Below are 20,589 nucleotides of genomic sequence, written 5' to 3' on the forward strand. Positions count from 1 at the left end.
CAGCACTAGGAGGGCCGGACACCTGAGGAAAGGCCTGGCCACGAGGGGTCCGTCCTGCTCAGAGACATTCCTCCTAAAACATTCCTTGTATTTTCAAGATTTAAAGCAATTTTCTAGTTCCTCCTTTTCATAGAAAACGAAGATTCTGAATGTGGTTTAATCATGAATGATTCATAAAATTAAATACATTCACTAAAAAATAAACTACAAAATAAAAAAAGGAAAAGTAGATATTTATTGAGAGGGAAAGGAGAACCATCTCCAACGTTAGAGCTCTGGTGTTGAATATTCTGTGCGATTTGATATATTTTAATTCCTGTTACTCTATAACACCCTAACCTTTGAAAATTCTTTGGGTGTGCTTCCCTGTTCTACCTAAATTAGCTGATAAATCACACAAGCCAAGGGCCTTGGTTGTTGTAGGAGTGAAGCCTTTAAAAATGGTATCATTCTTCTGATACTGATTTTGTGTGATACTTTTACTAAGAAAAAAGTCATTATGCATGTGCCTTGCACATTTATGTAAAATATAGTTGACATTGCTCATCTTATTCATCCTTATTGAAAAGGAAAAAAGAGATTATTGTAGCTTCGGCTCACTTTGAGAGTATCTGTCCACTTTTTCTCAAAATACTTCCTCATACTGTGGCCGGCTCTGCCTGTATCAGAATCATCTTAATTAAAGGCTTCACAGTTGTCAAAAACAAGCCTGACATCGACAGCAAAGGCTTCCAGGTTTGGATACCTGAAAGAAAACACATGATTTAGAGGTTCTTTTGTAGGGTGGCTTTGTTTTGTAAACAAATGAAATGATAATAAAAAGGTAAAATCAAAAGTAAATATGAAAAGGTAAGAGAAAAAAATTGCATTTAAGCAGAAATAAAACACCTTATATCCTCTTACAAATGGAACATTTTAAAACTTCCATGTGTTCTGGACTATAAAGGATATAGACAGGTTAAATGGAAAAACATATTTCTCAAAAGATCAAGATATATTTCAACTAACTAGCATTTCTCCCCCCATCCAATTTCCGGTTTGACTTGAATCACAATTCCATCCCAGGACTCATCCCACTTGACTAGTTTAACTTTTCTGACCAATTGCAGCACTTGTAGTACCCTATGACCCACATTCACAACAACTTAGTTTCATTAGAAATAATGTCAATGCCTCCTATGCACGATACACATTACAGCTGCTCTGGAGCCTTCACCTACATCCCAGGAGATGCCACTGTGTTAAATCTTCCCCATTTCCTCTTTCTCTTCTCTTCTCAAACGTGCTCTTTTCTCAAGCAATAGATTAGATGATCCCAACAACAAAACAGCACGTGTTATCCCTTCACAGAGAAACACTACGAGGATCTGTCCTTCCATTGGAAGCACTGTGGAGTCTGTGCTTTTTTTGGTGCGATAAACCTGATTCTCTTTCTCTGTAAGAGCACAGAGAAGATAGAATGATGAATGCACCTGCCTAAGCTTTTTGGTAAAAACGGACTGCCTTGTTTCAAGCCAACTCAAGCCAAATCAATACATTTTGAAGGAGGGCTTTTGGATATCCAAATTTAAATTAATTCTAATGTATGATGTATGATAAGCTGAACACTAATTTACCTTTTAGAAATACCTATGAAGTACACACTGGAGCTCTGAGACCTGGTAAAAGTGGAACTATTTCTTTCATCAAATACCTTGTATAGTATTTTTCACTCTCTCATTATGATATATGCAATAATAAGAGAATTAAGTCAGTATTTATGTAACCTCACCCATTTTCCTATTCTTCTGGGAATTATGATTTTTATTCAGGTGACATTCACATAACATAAAAGTGGCCATTTTAAGGTAAATAATTCAGTGGCATTTAGTATATTCACACATTATACTACCACCCCTCTATTTAGTTTCAAAACATTGTCATTACCCTAAAGTGAAACCTCATACCCAACCCATTAAACAGTTACTCTCTATTCCTCCCTATCCCAGTCCCTGGAAATAACTAATCTGTTTTTCGATCTCTATGGATTAACTTATTCTGGGTATTTCATAAAAATAGAATCATACAACGTATGAGAATAGTTTTTACAAAATATTTTAATGTTACTTTGAGAAATATCTCGCTCTTTAGACTCTTCCTTACTACAAGAAAAGGTTAATGATTAATGTCAGGGAGAGTGGAATCCAGGAAAGAATTCTCGGTGAGATTCTAGGTGCGGTGAGTGCGGTGCTCACGCCTCTGCCGTCCCTTCACAGGACAGGGCAGCTGACGGAACCCATACTCATTAAACTAGGCACCTCCTCCCCTCTGTTCTATAAATTCCTGATTTAAATATTTGAAATATTGTTGGAGTTTTCTTTCCAGCTCATTAGTTTGGCTTTAATCGAACAACCTGAAGTTAGAGGAGCTTGAATCCACTGAATTTTGCCTCCGACACAGCTGGTGTCATGAACGGGATCATACAGAACTGCTCCCCTCCGCCTGCCTCCCTCTGCTATGTTCCTCCTCCATTCACCAGGACTCGTTCTCAAAAGGGAGCTCCAATTTTTGTTAATGTCTAAGCTCTGTTTTAATGTTTGAACCTATGTGTTTTGGGGATTTTGAGGCTGAAATTCATCCTCCGCCCAGGGACTGGAGAATCGCAGAAGATAAAGTCAAGAGTTGATTTAAACACTGGTAAAGTCTTCCTGTGTAAGTCTGTCCTGGCCATGTGCTACCCACCCAAACATCTGCGTATTTTCATTAAAAAAGCAAAAAAACTAGTTCCTATCTAGACACCAGCTTCTGCTCTTTGGTTCACAATAGAACCAATATTTTAACAGTCTTAAATGTTTTCTGAATTTTAATTTTTTAAAAGGTAAATAGAATCTTTTGAAAGACTGACATTTCAGCCTACAAACAAATAAATCAGTAGTCATTTGGTACATTTATTAATTCCTTTGATACATATGAGAAGAATGTTGGTCATCAATGAGTTAAGTTCTAATCAACACTTCTAAATTGAATATAAATTATAGAACACGGTCATTTTCTCCCAAAGAATATCCAGGAGAGATCATATAATACACTGTTAAATAATGTTTTTAAAAAACACAGTAAGAATGTGATCAAAATATATTTTATGGTTATTTTTCATGTAAAGTTCCTTTTCTCTCCAGAATTACTGGTGAATTTGCCTGCAGTTATGGGCACGAGCTACATTAGCCGAAAGTAGTACAGAGGAATAAAGGGAGCGGGAGAGTGGAGCAGAGGCCCGTGCAGCGCCACGGCTCCTGGCCATGCTCCCGTGAAATGCTTCCTGTGGGTTTGTTCTGTAAGCAAACAGCCTCATTCCTTCCTGTGGTTCCACATGAGTCCAGTATCCAGAACCAACTAAAGCCCACTGACAGTGGTCACTCCCTGGCAGGAGTCTGAAGTGGTTTTAACAAAAATCATTAACTGCAACCAGGAAGCCACTTTACCCTTCGGATAGGATCACAAAGATGATATGGTAAGGACAGGGGCAAATAATAATTTTCTTCTACTTTTAACAAAGGCCTTTTTTGTAATCTACGATTCATTGTAAAGCTTTCATTATTTAAAATTTCCAACAATCCATCTTATAATAATCTGAAAAGATTATGAAATCAATTTTTGTGAAATGCACATGAAATGGTATTGATATCCCAACAACGCATAATATAAGCTCCAGCTTAGATGTCACTTAGTCACTTTGGTAGGCTTCCCTGATACTTTTCCTTAACTCCCAGGCTAGGTTTGGTGGCCTTCCAGTATCAAAACAGCTTTACTATACTATTTCTAATTACTGATATAATTTTAATTAACTTATCTTCCATATCATACTACCTTAACCACACATATATATCCTGTCTCTAAAGGCAGGGCTTGTAATTGATGTATTCTTGGCTCACTATAAGAGTACTGAGCACATAACATTCAATAAACACTGAACAGAAATGATTTACTTACTGTCCACTAATTAATTTCTCTCTAATTGTGGAAAAATCCATAGGCTTCTTAATAACTTTGGTATAACCAGGAACAAAGTTCAAGTTTACAGGAAGATGAAAAGGCCATGCATCCTCATGATTTTCTATTTCGGTAAGGATCATACTAGAGAAAATAATATTTGAAATCAATATCCATGCTTTAGAGTTATCTATTTTTAGTAAAAGTTTAGTTTTCATTCTCTTCCAAGTAAAGACAATGCAAATTAATTCATAAAAACACATGAAAGAATACATTTACTTATAGTACAGAGTTGACATTACATAGGAAAATTCCTACTTACACAAATGGTCAAAAATCACCTGTAGAATGGTGGAACCTTTCTAAACAAATACAATGGGATGTTATGAACATATAGGACAGGGGAACAGAAATAATACCAGCAAAAAGTCACGTACTCAGCCTCCTCTCGTTTTGGTTCCTTAACAGAGGTACAACTGGGCTGTTTTGACAAGTGACCCGAATCATTTTCCTCTGTTGTTCCTTTTCTCTGCTCTTTGCTTAGATGTGGTTCATATAAAAATACCAATGAAACGGGATACTCCTATTTACTGATGTCTGCCACTTGATGCACTACTTAAAGACATAAAAGCTGCACCATTGGCCATAAGGGCATCTAAAAGGCACAGTATGAAAATAAGATAAGCACTACCAGTAGCTTAGTTTGATCATCTCATTTCATTTCAAAATTCAAAAATCAAAGTCGTAACGTCTAATCAATTCTTCTTAGTACCCCCAAAGGGATATTTCTAATATCACTTCTAAAATTTACCTATAAAACACGAATCTATTTCATATTCTCTCGTCAACCTAACTGAAAATTCCCATTTTATTCAATGGCAGTTTTGCATCAGGAAAGATGGGAGAATACGGGTCATAATTGTACCTGATTTGTACAGTTATCCAACTTTCATTTTGACATCAGTAACCCAAATTTTCAGACAGCGGCCTTCAATAAGGCTTACACAATTCAATTAAAAATCTTGGGGACAGATCATACTTACAGACAGACAAGCAGATGTAAGCAATGCACTGTGCTGTAAAGCCATGCAGCAGTATGTAATATGACAGCAGCAGTGCTACACTTTATGCATTGCTATTACAACCACATCACAACCAAATCACAATGTGGTGTTAGATGTACAAAAATAAACATACCCATACCATATCTAGTCTATGCCTCTCCACCTCCTGGTAGAAAGAGTTGGCACAACATTATGAAAAAGAAATCATATAGTCATGAAACCAATATTTAACCCCCCAAAAGACACCAATACCAAAGCAAGGCTATAACTGTAAGATGAAGGGAAAACTTAAGGGGGAATCATAATGGAACTTAAGAAAATACTTTCAAGATTCTCCCCAAATTAAGATTTAAGAGAAATCATAAAATGTACATTTCAACAATTGCTTAACTTTATGTCTACAGACCTGATGTCTAAGATTTGCTTCAACAAATTATGGAAGAGGAATAGTAGATGGGAATATATGTAAAACAATATTGTTCATATGATAATTTCTAAAGCTGATGATAGATACATGATGTACATTATTTTGCCTACTTTTGTGATATTTCAGATTTCCCACTATAAGTCTCCTCGTGGAAACACATACGCTAGTGTACTACAGGAATAAGCCTGCTTAGTGCATAGGTAATAATCAAGAACTGGTTGTCCATCATAAGGAAATCAAAACAAATACACTGTTACATGACCTTATTTAGAGTCCCAAGTAGTATGTCCAGACATAGGAAAAGCATTCCTTCAAAATAACCTTTCTAAAACAATGTTTAAATTACCTTATACTTCTTTTTTGAGAGAGAATTCCTTTGGTGTGAAGGTTAAGAAAATTTTTTTAGTGTTCCTTTTTCCTTAAAAGAACCTTAAAGCAGGATTCAGCCTGAACCACTCTGGGCACTTCTGCAGCCAGAGCCAGCAGTCCTGACCGCCCTTTATACTGTGGAGCCAGGCTCAGAATCATGAATATGATGGCCTCACACAATGGGTGCCATGGACACAAGCACTGCTCTTGTTCCCATCACGGATGACAGTTACACCCCACAGTCCAAGCACCGTGCTCTGTCCGAGGAATTCTGAATGTATTATTTACTTTAATCTTCATAATCATTTGACGTAGGAAGGTGAGTTTCACTGTCCCTATATTACCATTGAGGGAACCACAGGCCCACTGAGGTTAAATCATTTCCTGAGGTGCACTGGCAATAAGGGGCAGAAATGTGTGATTTGAACCCAGGACTGTCTCTCTCTAAAACATGGGGTCTTAGCTACTACATGTACTTCACTGCTATTACAAAGACATTTTTATACTTGATACTGATCACGATATTCAGGATGAAAGCATATTCAAGATGATGTTATGGCAGGGTTATGGAAAAAACCAATGCACATACTCAGTGTCCACATGTCAAAAAAACATCTATACTAAATCTTTTCAGTAATTCCCATTTTAAATATTAATCCTGAGGAGAGAATTTTGGCTGAGATTTCAAATGAAGTCAGTAGGATCAGCAGTTGTACTGACTGCATTTTTACACCATAAAACCACTAAGAAGGAATCCGGCAAAACAGTTTTATGTTCACCAGCATGGGGAGCTTTTGATTGAATTTCAAGGGTTCCATCAATTAAGCTTTTTAAAATCCAGTTATAATTTTTACGTAGTTATATTTTATTCAGCTAGGAAAATATACCTGTGTCAAAAAAGGAACATATTATCTTGGTGTCCAAAATTCACCTGACAAATGACATAATTGACATTTTTGCTTTAGGCATTTATAAATAAATACTTTCTAAGGGCATTTCATGTATTGGGCTATCTTCTGACTCCAGGACTTCATAAAATGAGAAATGGGTTATTAGGAAAATCTGAAGCTTGTATTAAAAGTTTAATTCACTGAACAGTCAAAACAATTGTGGGTGAGGAGAAAAAGAAGTATTTTTCTCAATAAACTTTTCCTTAGAAAAAGCAAGTATATTAAATATCACTTGATTCCAAAGTTTTGTCATTCAGAAATTATACATTCAGTTTATTCTTTTTTCTTGATTTCCAAGACTAAGATAGTAAATGGTTCCTGAAAATAATCTTTCTTAAGATTTAAAAGAAACAGAAAAAAGATGACTAAGAAGATAGAGGTGGTGACAGATCACGCCCTTTATACCATTATAATTCTCCTTTCTACAGCTACTAATTTAAATCTTTAGCAGTAACACATTCATTTCTATAAATACTGTGGTGAGAGAGAAGAAAAAAAAGGTTTATGGAAACATATACACAAGAATAAAGCTAGCGTATTACAGGAGTAAGCCTGCTTAGTGCATAGGTAATAATCAAGAGCTGTTGTCCTCCGTAAGGAAATCAAAACAAATACCCTGTTGTATGTCCTTACTTAGAGTCCCAAGTAGTATGTCCAGACATAGGAAAAGCATCCTTTCAAAATAACCTTTCTAAAACAATTTTTAAATTACCTTATACTTCTTTTTTGAGAGAGAATTCCTTTGGTGTGAAGGTTAAGAAAATTTTTTCAGTGTTCCTTTTTCCTTAAAAGAACCTTAAAGCAGGATTCAGCCTGAACCACTCTGGGCACTTCTGCAGCCAGAGCCAGCAGTCCTGACCGCCCTTTATGCTGTGGAGCCAGGCTTGGAATCATGGCATATGATGGCCTCACACAATGGGTGCCATGGACACAAGCACTGCTCTTGTTTCCATCACGGATGACAGTTACACCACACAGTCCAAGCACCGTGCTCTGTCCGAGGAATTCTAAATTGTTTACTTTAATCTTCATAATCATTTGACGTAGGAAGGTGGGTTTGACTGTCCCTATATTACCATTGAGGGAACCACAGGCCCACTGAGGTTAAATCATTTCCTGAGGTGCACTGGCAATAAGGGGCAGAAATGTGTGATTTGAACCCAGTACTGTCTCTCTCTAAAACATGGGGTCTTAGCCACTACATGTACTTCACTGCTATTACAAAGACATTTTTATACTTGATACTGATCACAATATCCAGGATGAAAGCATATTCAAGATGATGTTATGGCAGGGTTATGGGAAAAACCAATGCACATACTCAGTGTCTACATGTCAAAAAAATATCTATACTAAATCATTTCAGTAATTCCCATTTTTAAATATTAATTCTGAGGAGAGAATTTTGGCTGAGATTTCAAATGAAGTCAGTAGGAACATCAGTTGTACTAACTGCATTTTTACACCATAAAACAGTAAGAAGGAAAGGGTGGATGGGAAGGGAGGGATAAGAGTGGGGAAAAAGGAAGGGTGCCTTATGATTAGCATGTATAATGTGGGGGGGGAGTGCACAGGGAGGGCTGTGCAACACAGAGAAGACATGTAGTGATTCTATAGCATCTTATTACGCTGATGGACAGTGATTGTAATGGGATTTGTGCGGGTACTTGGTGAAGGGGGGAGTCTAGTAAACATAATGTTCTTCATGTAATTGTAGATTAATGATGTCAAAATGAATTTTTTAAATTATGAATTAAAAAAATATATCATCAGAGAGGTGGAGCCAGGGTGGCGGCGTGAGTAGAGCAGTGGAAATCTCCTCCCAAAAACACATAGAGCTATGAAAATATAACAAAGAAAAATCTTCCTAAAATAGAGACCACAGGACACAGGACAACATCCAGACCACATTCACACCTGCAAGAACCCAGCGCCTTGCGAAGGGGGTAAGATACAAGCCCCGGCCCGGTGGGACCCGAGCGCCCCTCCCCCCGGCTCCCGGCGGGTGGAAAGAAACCGGAGCGGTTTTTTTTTGGCGAGTGCTTTTTGGAAGCCGTAAAGGGACGGGCCCCCGTTGCTAGGGAGGCAGGGTGGCGGGACCAGTGAGCAGGTGCCTGGGACCGGCACCTGAGGACAAAGAATATCCCACGTTTCTCCCTGCGGGACCGGCGGGCGGGTGCCTGAGACCGGCGCCTGAGGACGGAGGAAATCGCACATTTCCCCCCCTTTTTTTTTTCTCTTTTTGGCGAGCGCTTTTTGGAAGCCTTAAAGGGACAGGGACCCCGGTGCTAGGGAGGCAGGGCGGCGGGACTGGTGAGCGGGTGCCTGGGACCGGCGCCTAAGGACAAAGAATATCCCACGTTTTTCCCTGTGGGACCGGTGGGCGGGTGCCTGAGACCGGCACCTGAGGACAGAGGAAATCGCGCATTTTTCCCCTTTTTTTCTCTCTTTTTGGAGAGGGCTTTTTGGAAGCCTTAAAGGGACAGGGACCCCAGTGCTAGGGAGGCAGGGCGGCGGGACTGGTGAGCGGGTGCCTGGGACCAGCGCCTGAGGACAAAGAATATCGAGCGTTCTTTCCCTGCAGGACTGGTGGGTGGGTGCTTTTTGGAAGCCTTGAAAGGACAGGGACCCTGGTTCTAGGGAGACAGGGCAGCAGGACCAGTGAGCGGGTGCCTGGGACCGGCACCTGAGGACAAAAAAAAAAAAAATCGCGTGTTTTTTCCTTTTTTTTTCTTTCTGTTCCCTCTCTCATTGTTGCTGTTGTTGTTTTGGTTTGGAGAGTGCTTTCTGGAAGTCTTAAAGGGGCAGGACAGGTCACTTAGACCAGAGGCAGGGAATCTGGGGATCTCTGGGCACTCTAACCACCTGGGCAGCAGGGAGCACAGAGGCCCCTTACGGAGATAAATAGCCTCCCGGCCGCTCCCCCCTCCAACGGGGCTCCACCATTTTGGAGGAACAGCCCCAGCCAGGCCAAGCCCACAGCAACAGCGGAGATAAACCCCAAAGCAACTGGGCAGGAAGCAGAAGCCCTGTCTGCGCACAGCTGCCCAGCACAAGCCACTAGAGGTCGCCATTCTCCCAGGAGAAGGACACAAACCAACAAGAAGGGAAGCTCTTCCAGCGGTCACTTGTACCAGATCTGCAAACTATCTCTATCACCATGAAAAGGTAAAACTACAGGCAGACAAAGATCACAGAGACAACACCTGAGAGGGAGACAGACCTAACCAGTCCTCCTGAAAAAGAATTCAAAATAAAAGTCATAAACATGCTGACGGAGATGCAGAGAAAAATGCAAGAGCAATGGGATGAGATGCAGAGAAAAATGCAAGGGCAGTGGGATGAGATGCAGAGAAAAATGCAAGAGCAGTGGGATGAAGTCCGGAAGGAGATCACAGAGGTCAGGAAGGAGATCACAGAAGTGAAACAATCCCTGGAAGGATTTATAAGCAGAATGGATAAGATGCAAGAGGCCATTGAAGGAATAGAAGCCAGAGAACAGGAACGTATAGAAGCTGACATAGAGAGAGATAAAAGGATCTCCAGGAATGAAACAACACTAAGAGAAATATGTGACCAATACAAAAGGAATAATATTCGTATTATAGGGATACCAGAAGAGGAAGAAAGAGGAAAAGGGATAGAAAGTCTCTTTGAAGAAATAATTGCTGAAAACTTCCCCAAACTGGGGGAGGAAATAATCGAACAGACCATGGAATTACACAGAACTCCCAACAGAAAGGATCCAAGGAGGACAACACCAAGACACATAGTAATTAAAATGGCAAGGATCAAGGACAAGGAAAGAGTTTTAAAGGCAGCTAGAGAGAAAAAGGTCACCTATAAAGGAAAACCCATCAGGCTAACATCAGACTTCTCAACAGAAACCCTACAGGCCAGAAGAGAATGGCATGATATACTTAATGCAATGAAACAGAAGGGCCTTGAACCAAGGATACTGTATCCAGCACAACTATCATTTAAATATGATGGCGGGATTAAACAATTCCCAGACAAGCAAAAGCTGAGGGAATTTGCTTCCCACAAACCACCTCTACAGGGTATCCTACAGGGACTGCTCTAGATGGGAGCACCCCTAAAAAGAGCACAGAACAAAACACACAACATATGAAGAATGGAGGAGGAGGAATAAGAAGGGAGAGAAGAAAAGAATCTCCAGACAGTGTATATAACAGCTCAATAAGCGAGCTAAGTTAGGCAGTAAGATACTAAAGAAGCTAACCTTGAACCTTTGGTAACCACGAATCTAAAGCCTGCAATGGCAATAAGTACATATCTCTCAATAGTCACCCTAAATGTAAATGGACTTAATGCACCAATCAAAAGACATAGAGTAATAGAATGGATAAAAAAGCAAGACCCATCTATATGCTGCTTACAAGAAACTCACCTTAAACCCAAAGATAAGCATAGACTAAAAGTCAAGGGATGGAAAAAAATATTTCAGGCAAACAACAGTGAGAAGAAAGCAGGGTTTGCAGTACTAATATCAGACAAAATAAGACTTCAAAACAAAGAAAGTAACAAGAGATAAAGAAGGATACTACATAATGATAAAGGGCTCAGTCCAACAAGAGGATATAACCATTCTAAATATATATGCACCCAATACAGGAGCACCAGCATATGTGAAGCAAATACTAACAGAACTAAAGAGGGAAATAGACTGCAATGCATTCATTGTAGGAGACTTCAACACACCACTCACCCCAAAGGATAGATCCACCAGGCAGAAAATAAGTAAGGACACACAGGCACTGAACAACACACTAGAACAGATGGACCTAATAGACATCTATAGAACTCTACATCCAAAAGCAACCGGATATACATTCTTCTCAAGTGCACATGGAACATTCTCCAGAATAGACCACATACTAGCTCACAAAAGGAGCCTCAGTAAATTCCAAAATATTGAAATTTTACCAACCAATTTTTCAGACCACAAAGGTATAAAAGTAGAAATAAATTCTACAAAGAAAACAAAAAGGCTCACAAACACATGGAGGCTTAACAACATGCTACTAAATAATCAATGGATCAATGAACAAATCAAAATAGAGATAAAGGAATATATAGAAACAAATGACAACAACAACACTAAGCCCCAACTTCTGTGGGACGCAGAAAAAGCAGTCTTAAGAGGAAAGTATATAGCAATCCAGGCACACTTGAAGAAGGAAGAACAATCCCAAATGAATAGTCTAACATCACAATTATCAAAACTGGAAAAAGAAGAACAAATGAGGCCTAAAGTCAGCAGAAGGAGGGATATAATAAAGATCAGAGAAGAAATAAACAAAATTGAGAAGAATAAAACAATAGCAAAAATCAACGAAATCAAGAGCTGGTTCTTTGAGAAAATAAACAAAATAGATAAGCCTCTAGCCCAACTTATTAAGAGAAAAAGAGAGTCAACACAAATCAACATAATCAGAAATGAGAATGGAAAAATCAAGACAGACTCCACAGAAATACAAAGAATTATTACAGACTACTATGAAAACCTATATGCCAATAAGCTGGAAAACCTAGAAGAAATGGACAACTTCCTAGAAAAATACAACCTCCCAAGACTGACCAAGGAAGAAACACAAAAGTTAAACAAACCAATTACGAGCAAAGAAATTGAAACAGTAATCAAAAAACTACCCAAGAACAAAACCCCGGGGCCGGACGGATTTACCTCGGAATTTAATCAGACACACAGAGAAGACATAATACCCATTCTCCTTAAAGTGTTCCACAAAATAGAAGAAGAGGGAATACTCCCAAACTCATTCTATGAGGCCAACATCACCCTAATACCAAAACCAGGCAAAGACCCCACCAAAAAAGAAAATTACAGACCAATATCCCTGATGAATGTAGATGCAAAAATACTCAATAAAATATTAGCAAACAGAATTCAACAGTATATGAAAAGGATCATACACCATGACCAAGTGGGGTTCATCCCAGGGATGCAAGGATGGTACAACATTCGAAAATCCATCAACATCATCCACCACATCAACAAAAAGAAAGACAAAAACCACATGTTCATCTCCATAGATGCTGAAAAAGCATCTGACAAAATTCAACATCCATTCATGATAAAAACTCTCAGCAAAATGGGAATAGAGGGCAAGTACCTCAACATAATAAAGGCCATATATGATAAACCCGCAGCCAGGATTATACTGAACAGCGAGAAGCTGAAAGCATTTCCTCTGAGATCGGGAACCAGACAGGGATGCCCACTCTCCCCACTGCTATTTAACATAGTACTGGAGGTCCTAGCCACGGCAATCAGACAAAACAAAGAAATACAAGGAATCCAGATTGGTAAAGAAGAAGTTAAACTGTCACTATTTGCAGATGATATGATACTGTACATAAAAAACCCTAAAGACTCCACTCCAAAACTACTAGAACTGATATCGGAATACAGCAAAGTTGCAGGATACAAAATTAACACACAGAAATCTGTAGCTTTCCTATACACTAACAACGAATCAATAGAAAGAGAAATCAGGAAAACAATTCCATTCACCATTGCATCAAAAAGAATAAAATACCTAGGAATAAACCTAACCAAAGAAGTGAAAGACTTATACTCTGAAAACTACAAGTCACTCTTAAGAGAAATTAAAGGGGACACTAATAAATGGAAATTCATCCCATGCTCATGGCTAAGAAGAATTAATATCGTCAAAATAGCCATCCTGCCCAAAGCAATATACAGATTTGATGCAATCCCTCTCAAATTACCAGCAACATTCTTCAATGAATTGGAACAAATAATTCAAACATTCATATGGAAACACCAAAGACCCCGAATAGCCAAAGCAATCCTGAAAAAGAAGAATAAAGTAGGGGGGATCTCACTCCCCAACTTCAAGCTCTACTACAAAGCCATAGTAATCAAGACAATTTGGTACTGGCACAAGAACAGAGCCACAGACCAGTGGAACAGATTAGAGACTCCAGAAATTAACCCAAACATATATGGTCCATTAATATTTGATAAAGGAGCCATGGACATACAATGGCGAAATGACAGTCTCTTCAACAGATGGTGCTGGCAAACTGGACAGCTACATGTAGGAGAATGAAACTGGACCATTGTCTAACCCCGTATACAAAGGTAAACTCAAAATGGATCAAAGACCTGAATGTAAGTCATGAAACCATTAAACTCTTGGAAAAAAACATAGGCAAAAACCTCTTAGACATAAACATGAGTGACCTCTTCTTGAACATATCTCCCCGGGCAAGGAAAACAACAGCAGAAATGAGCAAGTGGGACTACATTAAGCTGAAAAGCTTCTGTACAGCGAAAGACACCATCAATAGAACAAAAAGGAACCCTACAGTATGCGAGAATATATTTGTAAATGACAGATCCGATAAAGGCTTGACGTCCAGAATATATAAAGAGCTCACACGCCTCAACAAACAAAAAACAAATAACCCAATTAAAAAATGGGCAGAGGAACTGAACAGACAGTTCTTCAAAAAAGAAATACAGATGGCCAAGAGACACATGAAAAGATGCTCCACATCGCTAATTATCAGAGAAATGCAAATTAAAACTACAATGAGGTATCACCTCACACCAGTAAGGATAGCTGCCATCCAAAAGACAAACAACAACAAATGTTGGCGAGGCTGTGGAGAAAGGGGAACCCTCCTACACTGCTGGTGGGAATGTAAATTAGTTCAACCATTGTGGAAAGCAGTATGGAGGTTCATCAAAATGCTCAAAACAGACCTCCCTTAGACCCAGGAATTCCACTCCTAGGAATTTACCCTAAGAACGCAGCAATGAAGTTTGAGAAAGACAGATGCACCCCTATGTTTATCGCAGCACTATTTACAATAGCCAAGAATTGGAAGCAACCTAAATGTCCATCGGTAGATGAATGGATAAAGAAGATGTGGTACATATACACAATGGAATACTACTCAGCCATAAGAAGTGGACAAATCCAACCATTTGCAGCAACATGGATGGAGCTGGAGAGTATTATGCTCAGTGAAATAAGCCAGGTGGAGAAAGAGAAATACCAAATGATTTCACTCATCTGAGGAGTATAGGAACAAAGGAAAAACGGAAGGAACAAAACAGCAGCGGAATTACAGAACCCAAAAATGGACTAACAGGTACCAAAAGGAAAGGAACTGGGGAGGATGGGTGGGCAGTGAGGGATAAGGTGGGGGAAAAAGAAGGTGGGTATTAAGATTAGCATGCATGGGGGGGAGGGAGAAAGGGGAGGGTGGGCTGCACAACACAGAGAGGACAAGTAGTGACTCTACAACATTTTGCTAAGCTGATGGACAGTAACCATAATGTGGTTGTTAGGGGGGACCTGATATAGGGGAGAGCATAGTAAACATAGCATTCTTCATGTAAGTGTAGATTAAAAATTAAAAAAAAAAAAAGAAAGAAAGAAAGAAAGAAAAGGGGGATTACTCCTTGATAGGATAAAACTATTGGTAAATCAAAGATCAATGCATGCTTTAAATATCCTTAATGTTGATCACTTAAAGGGTGTCAGATGATCAGCTATGGAGGTACTCTTTCCTGATAATATTCCTTTCTCTTAAAAAAAAAAAAAAAAAAAGCAGTTACTGTGTGCTGACCTCCAATGAGTTCTGCACAGTGGTATAGAGGGCATGTCAAAGTGTGGGCAAAGGGTCTGTTTGTTTCTATGCAGGAGATCAAGGCCTAGCTTGGATACCCAGAAAGTGAACTAAGATACGATATGAGGAGGAGCTTCCGGCATCAGCACTCTCTGGAGGACTTGTGCCAGGGGGATGATCATCAAAAAGCCTCCACAGGGATCTGGACGATGCTGCGGTTGTGGCTGCATCCAGTCCACCGTCTCCTGGACTTGCCATAGGAATGAGGAGGGAGATGTCTAGGCTGGCATGTGCATACAGTGAGACAACGAATTTGACCGGATCTGTACTGTTGGAACTCAACCAGGAGTTGGGAGGGGTGCAAGTTGTAGCACTCCAAAATCTCATGACTATAGACTATCTACGGTTAAAAGAACATATGGGATGTGAACAGATCCCAGAAATGGGCTGCTTTAATTTGTCTGATTGTTCAAGTACAGTTGGACAATATCCATCATATCATAGATAAATTTTCGCAAATGCCTAGGGTGCCTAAATGGTTTTCTTGGCTTCACTGGAGATGGACGGTAATTATAGATTTGCTTTGTTTATGTCACCCTATTCCTATTATGTTAATATGTGTGTGCAAATTAGTTAGTAATTTAAAACCTATACATACTTAAGGTACTATGCAAGAAGATATGTCAAAGAAATAATCAATCCTCCCATGTTTCCTTCCATATGCTACCTCTATAGCTTTTCTTCTTCCTTCCTAATTACAACCCTTAAATAGAATTCGTGCCTCATATCGAATTTACCGAGTATCATAATTCCTCCAGGTGGTAAAGATACCTTGAGACAAGTGCTGGGCATAGAAGCCACAGGGCATAAATCTGCAAAGAAGTAAAAAGCTAACCTTTTCAAACAATATGGCTTCTCTCTCACTTACCAACTTTACATTTCCCTGTATGGCCCCGGAAGATGGCTGGTTAGCCAGAGACGGGTAAGATTCCTCAAGGGAGGAACAACCTAAGACAGGCACAGTCACAGGGGGGCCATCAGGTGAGAATTTGGGGATCAACAGAGGTGAGGCTCAGAACCTCACCCCCCTGCTTTGAGAGAAATCTTCTGCATCCGTGGATGTTTTGCTGCCCTTGTCTAGCCTGGATTCATACTTAGTCCACAGGCACACACCTGATCATCTGATCATCTACATTTGCCCTCTTACAGCACTAAACTATGTTTTCTACCTTTATCTTGCATCTACCTACCACTTCAGCATTTTATTAAAAATAAAAATAATAAAAATAATAGAGGGAGAAATGTGGGATCAACATATAAATCAAGTACAAAAACCAAATGAATATTCATATTTGACCTGATTGTTTATGGGTCACAATGCATGATCAAAACCGAAAGTTTCTGTGATGAATGCCCTTGTACTGTTCACCATGTAAGAATTTATTCACTATGTAAGAATTCGTTCACCATGTAAAACTTGTTCGTTATGCTTCAGAAGATTGGAGACTGACGAGAATTAGGCTTGAGATGGATTAATGATTGTACACTGAGCGTTGACCCCCCTATACTGAATTTTATTGTTGTTAACAACCATTTGATCAATAAATATGAGAGATGCCCTCTCAAAAAAAAAAGGGGAAATTTTATATTATGTATGTTTTACCACATTGAAAATAAATTTTCAATTTTTAATTTAAAAAAAAAAAAGTTCAATCTGAAATTCCTTACAAAAAGTTCCAGCAAAGCATATTTAAAAGAGCCTGTGTAATCAATTGCTCTTCTTGCTGCACTTGTGCAAACAATCAAGCCAGCTGTTAATTATTTTCTTAACCTGGTTACTTCTAATAAAAATGAGAGTGATTTTAGAAGAAATAAATAAATAAATAAATAAAATAACAGGGTACTAAGATCTAATTTCACATGATTTATTTCTGCCAACAGAGAGGAAAATTAAATGGTTACACCTAAACATCAAATGTAACTGGTTTATTGTAAAAACTTTTGCACTTTCAATTTTTAAAAAAATCTGGATTAAATTGTTCCCATTACATTTTAATGTGATTCTGTGAGCAATTAGAATTAGATTATAAAAACTCTAGGAAACTCCTCCAAAAGTAAAGAAAAAACAAAACTTCAAAAGAGAAGACAAATTACTAGCTCAGAAAAAAAGTTGTTCATGCACCTTTCAGATGCAAAGAAAACACATTTAAAAGTCCAGTTTCTTAAAAATTTTGCTTTAAGAAGCACGAAGTTTGGTCAGTTCCTGCAGTGAACACCAGCAAGTGGCGGCAGGTCTGGGGCTCCCTGCAGCCCCACAAGCTCAGCAGAGCCGTGAGAGCCAGACCAAGGGGCAGGTCACTTGCCTGCGGGGAGCACTGCTCCATGGACCGAATGACGGGCGAGGCACAGAACATTCTTGCTGACCAACCTAACAGACTTAGGGCTGAGACACTGCCAGGGAACACATATCACTGTGGAAAGGGGAACTTACCTTGGGTGATGACTGTTCTTGATTATTAAGTGTTCCTCTCTTTTCTGCTTAAAATTGAATTGCCATGAGAGAAATGTTTATTTGAAAGCAGAAAATCATGAAAATAAAGGTAAATATGGCAGAGTCCACTGTTTGTGGGGGTCGAACAGTGTAGATGGAATTTAAAAATCATTTCTTTAACATGCACTCGTTGGCTAGAAAAAGAGAAAAGCACCACTTTCTTTTCAAGTAACAAGTGTTTTGAGCAGCAATAAGGAGGGCTGGGGTAGAAACCAGTTTATGGTGCAAACCCCTCCAGCCCAGCCCACATCAAGAGGCCGGCTGCTCTCTGGCCCACGGGTGACTGTGGCCCCTCTGGGGAGGTTCTGCGCATGGAGCAGTCTATGGGATCCAACAGACCAGAGCATTCCTAGAGAGACCAGACCAATCCCTGGAACAGTAACAAAAGGATGCCCCACAGTACACAAGCCAACCTATGACACCCACCTTCCACGCAGTCTGGGAGCATGGCCTCCTAAGTGCAGGCGACACACCTCCGTAGGGCGGGCAGCCGCATCTGGATGTCAGCGTCACTGCTGCGCGCCCTAACAAAGCCTTGTTCTCCTGGGGCAACAGGCCATCTTACTGTGCTGATCAAGATCCTCCAGTGTTCAAAAGTGGACTCAGATTTTACAGGGCCTGGAGTTTATACAAATAAAGGATACGTGACGAGGTATGAAAGTAAGTGGTTAGAATGAGAAAAGAGCTCAAATAAAATTCTAAATTTTAAGGAGTCAACTATTACCAACATTCCCAAAACCAAAATAAAGGCATACATATAATAGAAATACAATCAAGTGTCTAACACATCTCTACAATTTTTCCTACATTCTTGTTGGTATGTTCTCTGATCAGTTTTTCATATGAAAAATATTTTTTAATCCTATTTTTGGTAGAGAAATTAGAAATAATTCATTCTTTCTTCTACCTTAGTTGATTGAAGCTTTAAAAAATTATTGGTAGTTTAGGAAAGTTTTTTCTAGCTTCACAACTCATTGTTGTTAATGGCCTGTATATTTTTAGGACACTTCTAGCAAATCTCTTCCATGTATGTGTTGTGAGATTTCAGGGCATTTCAAATTCTTTCATGCAGTGACTGACTAGTCTTAAGTGTTATCTGAATGGATGACACTCAATTTTGTGGGTCATTTGTCTAGAACCAGCAGACTAACACCAGGACGGCACACACCAAAATTGCTGAGGCTCTATCTAACATGATGGCCTATGGGTTTGTACTTCTAAGAATATGAATTCCATTAAATTTTACTTTGCACAATTCCCATCAAAAAAGGGAAAACAGTGTGTGCTGCTTTTATAATGAATTGCCTACATCCCTGACCAAAAAGAACTCTTTGGAGGAGCTATCAGTGAGAACAGAATCCTCATGTGCCCACGACTTTGCACACAGACGATTGGAAGCATTTTCTGCTGACTAGCTGGGGCTCTGCACATCCCAGATTTGTTCCCTTCTTCGCCTGTGTGCTCTTCAGGCAGCTGCAGCAGGGTGTTCACAGCCTGACCCTGCTCTGGTCCTGCACTGTTGTCCCGTGCCACCATGCATCGCACAGGGGGCAGCGGGAGTGTCCTTGGAGCCCACCCAAGACATGGCGTGATGGCTTCCCTCTGCGGGGAAGTGCCTGAACCACACAAACGTTTCTCAAACTAAGCTTCCCCAGTCAGCTTCATCAGCCAAACTCAGGCCTGTGGCCATTATGACATTTTTGACACAACAGAAAGTGTGACAGGAAATACATTGGGAGGGGACACACCAATCTGACGGTCACTTTTATACAAACGTGATACTCCTGTAAACAGTGTAGGGGCCCTGAGGTTTGCCCCTTGACTAAATTCACCTCTGCTGATCCTGATAATCACAGGCTTCTTGGCTTCTCCAAAAACATACTTAGCATCCCTTGGAGTCCCCTCCAGCTGATGCAGTGGAGCGGACTGGAATGCACTGGTTAACCGCGGGGGCCTTCCAAGGTGCTCCAAGCCAAGATCCAAGTGAGTGCACTTCTGTTCGGCTGGGTGGTGATAGACAACATCAACAGGCAGCATATCAAGTCCCAGCAGCCCTGTGCTGGGAAGGTCATGCTCGTGACCGAGTGACAAGGTGTGGGGCCCTGCTGCTCCCAACCCTCCTTCACAAAGCATCTCGAGGTTTCTACACGACAGAGAAGGAAACCACGGGGCATAAGGCACTGAAACTAGGGTTTGTCTACTAGTTGCACCAACTACCCTCACCTGAGAAAGGGTAGAACGAGGGTGCCCTGGGGCTGCTCTGAGTCATTGGCCCCTTCTGGCCATCCTGCAGGGCAGGGTAGGGGGGCTCTAAGACCTAGGGAGGCAGACTTGACATCTGCTGCAGTGAAACAGGCCACCCTAAAACTGCTGGATTAAAAACAGTTTGAGGTGGACCGGCTGGCAGTTCCACCCCCACGTTGGGGGTGGGAATGACGTGGGGGGCACGGAGCTAACTGGGCTGGGGTGGCCTAGACACCTCCTCCACAGGCCCAGCACCTCAGCAGGAGCTGGGTCCCGCCACGTGGTCTGCCAGCCCAGCCTAAGCTTCTCTCCTTGGCCATGCGAAAAGCAGGCACACACGGCCTCCTGAAGCCCGGGCCTCGCATC

At 40.3% G+C, this 20,589-nt stretch overlaps 1 long non-coding RNA gene across 4 annotated transcripts; it reads right to left on the reverse strand.

Moving 5' to 3' along the window:
• Positions 1–231: 231 nt before the first annotated feature.
• On the reverse strand, positions 232–19,281 carry LOC140846818 (uncharacterized). 4 transcript variants are annotated; one of them, XR_012126258.1, is made up of 4 exons: positions 18,406–19,281; positions 5,173–5,199; positions 3,970–4,113; positions 232–745 (listed from the first exon to the last, which is right to left on the reverse strand). It is a non-coding gene; the product is annotated as an uncharacterized lncRNA (long non-coding RNA). The 4 variants fall into 4 exon arrangements; XR_012126260.1 differs by lacking the exon at positions 5,173–5,199 and having other exon boundaries at positions 18,406–19,278; XR_012126259.1 differs by lacking the exons at positions 5,173–5,199; positions 18,406–19,281 and adding an exon at positions 5,807–6,562.
• Between the last annotated feature and the right edge of the window lie 1,308 nt (positions 19,282–20,589).

The sequence above is a fragment of the Manis javanica genome, chromosome 16 (genome assembly GCF_040802235.1).
Source record: "Manis javanica isolate MJ-LG chromosome 16, MJ_LKY, whole genome shotgun sequence".
Taxonomy (NCBI): Eukaryota; Metazoa; Chordata; class Mammalia; order Pholidota; family Manidae; genus Manis; species Manis javanica.